The 12561-nt window shown below is 36.8% G+C and overlaps 1 long non-coding RNA gene across 1 annotated transcript; it reads left to right on the forward strand.

Annotated features, from left to right (window-relative positions):
* The first annotated feature begins 934 nt into the window (after window positions 1–934).
* Window positions 935–9803, forward strand: LOC107215789. The gene is made up of 3 exons (XR_004495505.1): window positions 935–1562; window positions 6391–6429; window positions 9733–9803. It is a non-coding gene; the product is annotated as an uncharacterized LOC107215789 (long non-coding RNA).
* Window positions 9804–12561: the final 2758 nt, after the last annotated feature.

A 12561-nucleotide genomic window follows, 5' to 3' on the forward strand; every position in this document is an offset into this window, starting at 1 on the left:
TGACAGGCATCCTCCCCAGAGATCAAGCCCCTAAGAGAAGATAAAACTGCCTAGTCACTGTGACTAAGCTGTGGACCCCTTCCTGCTTCAGGACCCCATGTTATCTCCCTGTTAACTATTGCTGCTAACTTATCCCCTCTCAGACCATTGTCCCCTTCCTGATTCTACCCTTCCCTATAAACACCCCAGCTTTTTCCCAGATCGATGGTTAGACCATCACTGTCCCCCTTCGCTGAAGCCCACATTAAAGACCTTCTGCGGAACGCCGTATGATCTTTCCCTCTCTTATCTGTGTGGGCAGGGGCACCCCTGAACGGAGCTGGCTGGGCTGAACAGAGCTGATCACAGAGCAGAAATCGCTGCTCAAAGAGCCCATCACCCTAAAGCCTCTGCCCGTGCTCCAAGGGTTACCCCTGGCTGGAGGCTGCCTGCAGAACCCCGGACGGTGGCTCTGTCCCCTGCGACAGCCTGACTGTCTGGGCTTGTTGCCGGCAGAAGCTGGGGGACGGACAGGCCCCCAGGACACAGCCAGCAACACATACATAGCACAAGCACAGCGTATTTCAAATACAGCATCCAGCTAAGGAGACACCGACTGATATAGAAAACTGTCTTGTTTTAAAGGACAGGTGTCTGCAGAGGAAGACAGGAGTCTCCCTTGGAATGGAAAATGTAAAGCCCTTCCCTCCAAATTACTATAATTATGAAATTAAGGGGCTGTCAGGTGAAGATATGGGGATAGGAATGTCAGTTCTTTCCTGGTGTGTACAATAAAGCAGACAGCAGCAGCTCTGGCACTCACACCAAATAGAGCAGGCCCCAGTGACCCCTCCGGGCCGCTCTCCCCTCACTGCTGTGCCGGGGCGGGGATTCCGCCGGGCCGGCAGGGGGCGCTGTGGCGCGGGCTGGGCCCACACGCGGTGATGGCGGCTCGGCCCGGACGGGAAGGGACGGGAGAGAGACTTCGCTTCACAAACCCCCCTGGGACAGCCGGTCCTGGTGCCCCCGCAGGACTCTAGGGAGCAGCAAGCTGGGCTGGTGGGAATGAGCAGAATAATCCCGAGGTGGTAGATGAGACGTATCAGAAGCTCTAGAGCTTTGGAGCTGCTGGAGCTGCAGGATGTCTCGATTGGCAGGAGGTGCGGGCCTACAGTGCAATAAAAGCTCGGAGCAGCGCCGAAGAAGCAGCAGGAGTGGGACAAGCAGCAGCCCGTCTACCAGCAGGGCAGGGAGAGCTCAAGATCCTGGGCACCCAAGCAGACCAGACAGGGATAGATCCCTCTTTCAGTGAGGTAGCTATTAAAAAGGTCCCAGTCCAAAGGCCACAGAAAGGAAGAGGCAGTACAGGACTGGGCTCTGGTGATGACTGTGAATTCTCACCACGGTGAGCAGCAACTTGCCCGACGTCCTCCGATGCCCAGAGTGAGAGGAGACTAGCCTGTGCCCCTGCTCATTCCTCACAGTGTGTCTCCCTCTTGGAGAGGAATTCCCAAAAAGAGAAGTGTATCCAGATGCCCTTCTCCCTCCTGAACTTGGCTACCTGTTAGTTTTCTTAAGTACCTGTAAGTACCCAGTGGTTAGTATTTCTTAGCAATTTATGAGAAAAATTCTATAGATAAGAAGGAACAAAAGAAACTTGACCCCCAAGAAAAACACATCAGAAAAACATGAAAGAAATGGTTAAAAGTTTCAGAACTGCTGGAAAAGCAACTCAAATCACACTAGTTACCAAACAAATATAATAGGTTACCTGTATTAAATAAATGTCACTAGTGAGATGTATTTGTCCACATCCTAAAATCCTTAGGTTTGTCTTGAACAAAATTAATATTACTTGTATTAAACCTAGAAATTAAGCTTCTACTTTCTGGTTCTTTCCTCCTCCACTCCCCTAGGATGTGCCCTGTTTAGTTTGAATTATACTGTTTAATCTGCATACCCATCAGGCTGCCTGCATAACCCAAATGTACTGGCACCTTTTGGAGGCTGTAAGCAAAAGGAAAGAACAGCTGCTAACAGGTCTCTGTGAGGTAATAAATCAGCAACAGGTGCTCTAGGCATTCAGGAAGACTGGAGATCAAGTTGCAAATGAAATACATTGAGGAGGAAAATAGAAGAAATAAAGGAAGCTGTTTGTAAGACAACATGAAGAAACTGATTTTGGCTCCTCTGAAACTAAAATTGGCAAAGGGATGAAAATCAACATAGCTAATGAGTAAAGCTGTAGGGAGCCTGGCTAAAAAAGAAAAAAAAAGACTGAACAACAAGAAATGAATACATTTACCCTCTTTATTCATCAGAATAATAAAATAATTCAATTGCCCATGAAAACAGGTAAACAACCTTTGCATTTTCCTCCTAAGGGCCAAAGAAAATGATGCTGAAACTAAACCTAGTATGTGCACTGATATTTCTAATAGGTTTCAGAAAATTCATATTATTTGGATGGCAGTATTATAGTAATTATTTTCCTCTTTACCTTCTCTCCATGCCTAAAATCAAGGGTATTGATAGCTCAAAATGTCTGCCACTGATATATTTCTTCAGATTTTCTTTTCTTTTGGCCTCTTCTGGCAATCCCAATGCATGTAAAATGAGGCTGAAATCAAAGGAGAAATGAGATAATGGACCTAACAGATTTTTAAAAACATCAGAACTGGAAAATAATTTCTTAAATTCAATACTTTCTTTCAGTTACTTCATCTTTCTTTATAATTTTTAGTTTTCATTTTCCTTCTTACAGCCTAGAAATAGAAGAAATTCAGAGATATGAATCAATTTTAATTGCTTCTTTACTGTTAGGTGGTTTTCTATTTATAATTATCTCTTGTTTATATTATATCTCTTAGATTTAAAAAAAGTGAAGATGTTGAGAGTAAAAACTAATTGTCTGTTAAAAAGAAAAATAAAAGTAAGAGTTATTATGTGACAGATTGCTCTTATTATTACTTGTAGCACTTTGGAAACAATTGGAGAGCAAGACAGGACTGTTCTGTGTTGCACAAACACACAGAATTAGGTCCCAAATACTGTATAAATGCTGCAATAAATGAAGAGGCAGAGCATACAGATACAAACTGATGGAAATGTATAAAGAAATTGCGCATATATTGAAAGTCTTGGTACAAGAAGATGAAATAGTCTTTGGTGTATTATACAATACGTCTGTATAACAGTCCCATCAATGTCAGAGGACTAGGGACAGTGGTGGTTGTAAATAAACAAAACAAGTAAAACCTGTAGTCCTTTAGGCTTTTTCTCTCTACTTCCCCCAGGTCCTGAAAGTACTTTCAATTAGTTATCTGCACCCTACAACTATTATGCAACTTTCTCATTTAGGAGTCATGACCCAGGCCTTACCCCAGTCCAAACAATTTTTTGTTTCTGCCAAAGACATCAATAGTTATGACTTATCTTTTTTGTAAATAGTAGTAGTTGTGTTTTTAGCATATATATATATATCTATATATATATACACACATCTATCTATCTGTCTGTCTGTCTGTCTGTCTATCTTTATACTAGAAGCTAAATAACTTATTCCTTAAATGTGTAAATCTCTTACTTTGTTTACTTTCATGTGAAAATAATTAATGACTTCCAATAATCAGTAACAAAACAGGATTTTTGTGTGTCTATGTTTCACCATCTATAATTTACCTGGGCAAGACAAAATCATCTTTTAAATTGGGAAATACGGTTTTCATTCACAAAGTAATTTCTTTTTTTATAATGTTATGACTTTAGTAATAGTCAGTGCTCTCCAGTGCCCCAGCATAGCAGTAGAAATGCATAAATGAATTAGAGCCCAAGGCAAATCATAAGGTGTTCACTGGCTGGCAGAGCTGGTAAAGCAAAATATTTTAGACTTGGTCTGATATTCTTTATTCTACAGAAGCAGAACAGTTAGTGTTGGAAGGGACCTTAAGGATAACTGACAATCGGGATTGAACAGTAGTAGAAGGGGCATCTTCTGACCAGCTTACTCAGAGCCCCATGCAGCTTGGTCTGGCACACTTCCAGGGACAGGGCATCCTCAGCTTCTCTGGGCAATTTCCAGTGCCTCACAGGAAATGATAGTTACCCTGGCAGTAGCGTATTTCTTCCTCAGGCTGCGATTTTCCCTTGATCTGATCCAAATTCTTCTTCTAATTGTGGCAGATCTTGGAGCAAGCCTTGAAAGAATTACTCTGCTGCCAATTTAGTACCAAGTTCTCAGTGATGTGTGGTTGAAAGATGGATAGTGTTGGAGTTGCCTTCTGATTTCAAGTTTTAAGTACTTCGGAAACAGAAATGCTTGAAATCTTCACCAAAAAAAAAAAAAAGGAAAAAAAAAAAGGAAGATGCGTAGATTTTATCAGGTAGCATAATTTCCTGGAAAATGGCTGACCAAAAAACTATTAAAAATCTAATAAAAATCACAGATACTGTTATGCTTCCTTAATATTGCAAATGTGACATAATTTTTTTACTCTTTTTGAAATTCTTTTGTAAGTACAAAATATATTCTGTTGTGTACACTGATACCCTTTTGGTAAACCAAGAAACTAAGATGATTTTTGTTTTGTTTTGCTTTGGGGTTTTTGTGGGATTTTTTTACTAGAGAAATTTATTGTACTTTCTTAACAGATTTAAAATCCATATTTTAATTTTTACAAGGAGAGTTAAGAAAAAATAGACAATAGTAGGGTATAACTGAATACTTTTACACACCTTTATATGCATTTAGCAGCTTTTCACTCCCTCTCTTTTCCAGTATCAACAATATCTGATAAAAAAAAATTGCCCTATAAAATTTCTTGCTATGGGGTGTTGATGTGTTGCATTTAATTAGTAGTTTGTTTATATATTAAAATATAATAATAAAAGATGCAGTTGAATGTGATTAAAGAAATTTGAAATAAAATTCTGAAGAGAAATATGTTGGGACTTTCATTGTTTTATGGTTTTTTAACAGTAATATTTTAAAATAGTATACAGACAGAATAAAACCCTACATACACCAGATTAGAATATGGTGATCTAAAATTTGAGATGTTTAGTAAACATGATACAGCTTGAAGTCCTGACCTGAGAGTGCTGGAAATGTAATAGATATTCCTAAAGAAACTTCCCAAAGGAGATGTTGCTTCTTGTCTCTACCTCTTAGTAATGACTTATGCCCTGTAACTCATGTTCTAATTAGCCTCATAAATGTTTAATTTTTCTTCTGCTATTGTGAAAAGCTGAGATTGTTCTGCTGGAGTACTTGGAATTGCATGATGCCAATAATGAACTGAGACTACAATCTTTTTTGTACTTCACCTCTGCTTTTATTTTCCAATAATTTTCCAATATTACCCTTCTCAGATACAAAATAGGTTTGTGCATTTCATTTTAGGGCAAAACAGGAGCAAGTGTTTTTAATGGCATAATTTCTAATTTCTACCCAGTATGCATTTTACACTTCATATTGAGACAGTATCCTGGTTTAGTAATTTGACCTTCAAAGCAAAAAACACGTTTTGCACAGTTTGAGGCTTGTTAGCCCAACGAGCATGATAAGCAGCTAGAAAAAATCATGCCTTCATCTTTCACTCTGCAGTGACTTATATGTCTTGACCAATAAGTCTTTACCTTAAAAAAGTTCTGTAATTGGCTTGAAAGAGGTTTTTTTGTGCCTTTTGTGACAAGACATGTAAGTGCTACAACCAAAGTTTTCATGATGTATAATGGAATAATTTAATGCAGAGAGGTTCCTTTAGACTTTAAATGAAGTATCAAGGGATATTTACTGGGAAGGAAGATTACTTGTGAAAGAGAAGTTAATGGAGTTAGTAAACAAAATCAACATCCTTTTTTCTTCTGCAAATTTATATTGGCTACAAGACACAGCAGTGGATTTTATAAGTAAATTATTTGTAGTATCCCACCGTCACTCAGTAGCTGGAAAAATTCTTTAACTTCATGAAACTGTATTTGAAGAGTGCATTTATGGCTTGTGAAATTATGGCGTTAATTATTGATCAGACACTTCAGCATGGAATCCATAAATGCAACACATTAATTACTCTAGGAGTTAGCTGGGAAGTTGAAAAAAAAAAATTCTGAGTAGATGGTGCCTGCCTAATTATTTTAAACTCTAAGTAGTCTTATGTTGGTCACCAAAGGAAAAGCATGTTGATCATTCCATAAAATGCAGCATACACTAGATTTTATGTGTTTAATTCAAACTAGTTCATATAATCCCATCTATAATGGATCTTGATACTTTTTATGGGCAAAAATCCTATAATTTCCTAGGCATAGGATACGACTCAAGTTTGTAATAATTTTTTTTTTGATAGAAAGCATATCTCTTATTTAATGTTACATAAAGTATTTATGTATTAAATATTCACCCTTTTCTAGGATAACCACCTGCTGAAACCCTAAAGAACTGTTAGTAGGGTAAGTCTCATAAAAGTTGGACAGTATGTTAATATATTCTTCCTCTGTATGCTCCTGTTTAATAATGCATGCCATCTCATCTTGGTGCTTAGTTTATTCCCTTCTCAACTTAACATTTGTTTATAAATATTATAACAGAAGTTCTTCAATTGTTAATCCATTTTGCACAGCAACAACTTGAGAGACCCCTCATTTTACTGTGTGCCAGAAAGCATGTGCCAGAAAGCTGTTCTATGAGATTAAATATACAAATAATTTAAGGCTTCTGTAATGATGCAGAAAGTAAAATAATCCTGTTCTTCTAGACTTTTAATTTTTGTAACTGTTTGTCTTTGAATAAAATTTATCTGAATTTTCTAAGAAAATGGAAATATCTCCCTATACCAAAAGTAAGTAAATGAAATTTTACATTTCCATAGTCTTGAACTGGTCTTGAGTTCATCACATTATTTTTTTTATTTTCTTTTTCCTTTTACCCTCCTATGTTGAGAATATTTTGATGAATAATTCATGTTGATGTATGTGTATGTATAAAATGTATTAAAAGCAAGTTGTTGGAATGGAATCATGAGGCTAATAATTACTAAATGCAGTACTTTTGCTGATTAAATCTTGTTGATTATTTCTGGTATACTTCAGCTGTCAGAAATTTTTGTCAATTCAGTATTTCTACTTTAAGAGTTTGGTTAGCATGTCAGTCTCAGCTGTACTATCAGAGTATGAGCTGAAGAAGATTAACTGAAATTTGGAGACTAGGATTTCTTGATTTGAAATGCCTAGACTCAAGTCAGAAGTCAGAAATCATCCTGTTAGCCCACAGGTTTGTCATGCAGTGTGTGCAAAATGACATTCAGAAAATACAGTCTCTTCTACAGAATTGTTCTTAAATCCATACATATACCAGACTCTCTAGAACAGGTAATAGTTGAGGGGCAAATAAGAATGCTACAGAAGAGCTATCCAGATGCTAGGATAATGCTCCTCCTGTGACAAATATGTCACAATATCATCTAAATATTATTATAAAAAGAAAAAAGACATTTGTTGCTGGTGTTATTTGGATATTTTGGTAATTCACGTAGGCTTAAGGGATGGAATGATTATTCCTATCAGGGAACCCTTGATTCCTCTATCAAGAAAGAATACAAACTATATTCTAGGACAGCTGCCCTACTTTTAAGACTAATCCAGACCAAAATTTGAATTTAAGAATCTTCTGAAGTTCTAACAGGTGTGGACTTCAAGGGAAGCATATTGATATAGCCACTTTTCAAGTTTGTCTTGTTCCTTTTATGTTATCCAACTTATACTGAGAGATATACTGGGAAGATCCAAAGAGGTTGTGAGTTGTTTATTCCCTTTTTCCCTGTCCATGAAGAAATTTCTACTGCTGGAAACTACAGTATAAAGTCTGACAATGGAATTAATCATTTTCAATAGCCTTATGCCTTCATAACATGTTGGTTATTTTTTTGTTCAGACCTCTTTAATATTGCTCATCCAATTTAAAAGAAATGTAATTTTACCCGGTAGGCAAAGGCTGCTTACAAAACTCCATTTTACACTTGTTCTTGCAAGACCTATTTTGAATTCAGTTTTCAAACATTGTTATGAAATGAATATTGTTTTAAAAATACAGTAAGGCTCTGTATTTAGGCTACCTACTCTAAATATGGGCTGTAATAAGATGTTACTTCAAATATGTCTAGGTGTCACAGTTGCTTTCAACTACCCATGGCTTTCATATTATCTACAAAAGCGAATAAATTCTCTTACTTTTCCAGTGAATACTGAAATGTTCCCAGCATTGGGCTTTAAATTGTATATTTTTTCCCTTTTCTTTCTAAATCATTATATTAGATTCCATTCTGTTTTACTGTTAATTTAGTGCTAGTTACAGTACTTTCACTGAAGGAGTACTTATCATACAACTGATGAAGGAAATTCACTTTGATATATGCTTCAATATTTTTTATTTCAAAGTGTTTTCCTTCCTAATAAAATCAAGTGTCAACAATATTTAGGATTTTTCTGAGGAAGGTTGAATTAAAAAAAAAGAAAGTTTTCCCTGAAAATTGAATGTTTACTTTCAATTTCTTTTGTGTATCTGTAATGCCTTCATACCCCTACATAGGCTGAAGAAAGTCGGTAAAAAAAAGCATTTAATCACTGGCTTTTGGCAGAAGAACCTTGTCATAGATTACCAGTTGGTTTGGTTTGGCTGGGTTAGCTTTTGGATTTTGTTTGTTTCTGGTTTGGCTTTCATTTTTGTCTTAGTAATTCAGTTATCAAATATCTTAAAATGAAACTCATTTATATTTTGTGTTTTGCATTTATCAAAAGCTTGTATTCAAGATAACAAAAAACATTGAACAAAAACCCCAAAAAACCAAAAAACCAAAAAAGAAAACAAGGAACCAAAACCCAAAACACCTTAAAATAAATGGTTTAGAGCCAGAAATTTGTCTTAATTATCCTTATAAAGCAGTTTTAAAGACAAGAGTGGCTGGTTTCCAATTGATTAGCTGTACTTCTGGGATTGCCCCTGCTGTTCAAAATGACTCTTGCTTTAGGGTGACATAGATCACTGAAATATGCTTCCTAGTGATGCTAGCAAGCCACAAAATCACTAATTAAAACTGAAAATCTATTTTTGTGTGCACAATAATGTAAAGTTTCTTAGCATCCCTTGCAGGCTTCAAGACACTTGGAAGATTCTTTCATTTGCATCTTTATAGCCCACAGTATATTTAATGCGGGTTGTTTTTTTTTTTCTTTTTACCTTTTTAACATATGATACAATTTACAGATTTAGTAAAAAAGTTTTACTTCTATTGTGATCTAGGTGATGTTTGATAACCTGTATATCTCTAAAAACTGTTAAGACTGCATAGTAGATGACAATTGACTTAATCACTCTTCAAGAAGGAGCATATTTAACAGGAGGTGAAGTGAAATGAAACCTCAGCCAAATTTCTCTATATAATTCTTCCCCAGACTGGTTAAATAAGCTGACATTCTTCCCTGGGAAAGCTATGACTTAACAGAAACTGCAGAGAGACCTCAGTGCCTCAAGCACAGAGACTTGGCACTTAGTTGAGGAAGTGGGGTGATGCTGTTACTAAGGCAACTGGCCCTGCTACACACAGAGAGCTCCATGATTTGTATTTGTGACAGGAAAAGTTGTGAGATGCTTCAGAAATGCTTTTTATAATTTCCCATCACTTTAGAATGGACAAGCAAATTTTGGAACCCACTTCTGTAATGTCATTTGATTTCCTAGTACTGTTTGTTTTCCAACAGATCCGTGGTCATTAGGATAATTAACTTGCAAAACATTTACAGAAGCATGTGGCAAGATGACCTGCAAGCATGTAAGTGATCAGCAGTGTCAAATCAAACATAAAGGGCTGATCAGTATACTCCTGCTTGTTACATAAATACATTTAATGAAACTCTAGAAATATGCTCTGTAATGAGAATGCTAATTCTCCCTTGAGATGGAAAAAATCAGCTGGTTTTCCACTATGCATATACCACTAAAATCTCACCAAAATTTAAAAAAAAATAAATAAAATTGAAAACAAATTTGGCATACAACTTTTTTTTTAACATGCACACATACCCATGCTCAGAGTAGAGACAGTCAGTATTTCACACTTATGAGTCATTGTTTTGTGTTACTTTTTAAAGGCACACTGAAGATCATAGTAAGCAAAATTTACCAGTACATTATCATCTAACATTGAGATCCAGTAGTTATACAAAAAAAGTAAGTAAACGTACAGTAAGGAAAAAGGAAAGGATATCAACTGTGGGTTAGAGAAGTTGGATTTTTTCTTGAGTGCAAGACATTTTACATGAAGTGGTAAATTCTAAAGCTATGTCTAAAGTGATTCACAGATCCGTGTTAATGCAAGTTATGTCTTACTTGAATAGAAGAAATTGGATAGAAGAGTTGGTTATCTCTAATAGTGAATGTTAATGGCAGTTCCTCTTATATTTTAGTCAATAGATGTTTACAATTTATGATTGAAGTCTATTTTTAAAATATTCTTAGTTTAAAGATTTATAACTTGTGTTGAAAATCTAAAGTACTCACATTTGGTGTTGTGGCAGATGCAAAGCAGGGTTTTCTGTGAGAGAAAATGGCAACATTTTAAGCACCAGTCTCTTTCAACAGTAAATCTAATTTAGTTTATTGATGGTTCTCACTATGTGTCCTTTGACTGGTTTTCAGTCAGGTTTGCATTGTTTGTAAATGCACTAAAGAATTTAATAGATCTAAAATGGGAATTTATTCCATGCTAAATACTCTCCTACCTCAGCTCAAACCGTCTACATTTGTCCTGAGAAGAAATGAGAAAGGTTGTGGGAAGAGGTAACCTTTCTAACTGAAGCTCATCTGTTAGCTCTACACAGTCTGATTGAAATGAACCTCTTCTGGTTTTATTGTGAAGCATAAAAAATCAGAAGAATGGCACCACGTACTGGCTTTTGACATTTACTGTTTTCTTAATTGCGTATTTGCTAATATAGTCTATATATTCACAAAATCTTTTTCATAATAATTTGAAAAGTTCTAGATTTGAAAAAAAAATCTGAAAGTTTTTTAATAGATATAATTATCATCATATCTGCTTATTAATCATTAACAAAACAGAACCTGTATAGGATGATCTGTCACAGGATATTCTATTATAATTTATTCAATGTTCCTTTCCTTTTCTTCTTTCTTTTTTTGTTTTATATTAGTCAGTGGGATGGGTCAAGAGATGGGTTATGCCTACGAACTCCTCCTCTGCCATTTCCTGATTGCATTCGTTTTAATCCTGTGAACAGAATGTCGAGGTTGAACAAATCCCCACTCTTGATAATGCATCAAGAAATTGACAAAGACGCAGGATGTCAAAGACATATGACTTAGGTAAGGCTAGCATTTCATTATATCATATACAACTGAAATCTTTATCAAGCAATAAGATTTTAATGATTTCCAGAGCCATTAGTAAAACCAACAAACAGAAAATGACAGAATTATCTAACTTGGCATTAGGTGGCACTTGCTTTTTTTTCTTTTCTTTTTCCCCACAGGCTAGAATCTTTGTGAATTCCACGAGGTTCAAACTTAGTCTTGCATATGAAAGGTTGTAGTTGCTGAGGAACTATATCTGTCTACACAATAGAGGTGAGTGCTACACAATGAAGATGTTTTAGATGTGATGAAGAGTGACAGAACAGGTAAGTTTGGAAGGGGTCCAACCTCCCTGCTCAAGAAGGGTCATCCTTGAGCATGTGGCACAGGATTATGTCCAGTCAATTCTTGAATATCTCCAGTGAAATAAAGTCCACAGCCTCTGTGGACAACCAGTTCCAGTCCTTGGTCATCGACACAGTAAAGTTCTTCCTCATGTTCAGGTGGGACTTTGTGTGTCCATTGCCTCTCATCCTATTGTTTGGCACAGCCAAGAAGAGCCTGGATCCATCCTCTTGACACCCCCCCTTTAGATACTTAAAGAGGTTGATAAGGTTCTGTTATGATCCAGTAATTAAAATTATTACAGTGATGCCTCTGCCTGAATTAAGGTGCTAACAAGTCCATGTGCCAAAGTCAGTAGTTTGGGTTTTATTTAACAGTAAATGAGACAGAGAGACACAGAGAGAGAAGAAGAAAGGAACAAAGAAAGAGAGAAAAGAGGTGGGGCGAGAGAAAGAATGTGACAGAGACAGATTAAGCAGAAAATAGCAACACTCTGTGGGTCCCAATGGCATCTCATTGATCATTTCCATCCGATCTTCTTGATGGTGAGGGTCCCCCAAAAGCATAAAGTTCAATGGATTAATATATGTTTGGGCCAGATGGGAATGCCCAGGTACCTCCCTGGTGGTGGGAAAGTTTGACACTGTCAATTGCACCAGACTCAGTATCAGCTGCATCACTTTGCATCGCAGGTAGTTCTCTGGTGCTTGGCCTCAGGAATGAGTCTGGGGGACACTTTAGGGTTATTTGATGGATTGTGACACCACTTAGCTACCTCTCATGTGAACATCCCGTGGGTGTGGCCTTCCTGGGGTGAGGGGTTTTATAGCTGAGCCAGTTTGTGTAAGGAAGGATGGGTGTTCACTCTCTTT

This window comes from Parus major, chromosome Z, assembly GCF_001522545.3.
Source record: "Parus major isolate Abel chromosome Z, Parus_major1.1, whole genome shotgun sequence".
Lineage (NCBI taxonomy): Eukaryota > Metazoa > Chordata > Aves > Passeriformes > Paridae > Parus > Parus major.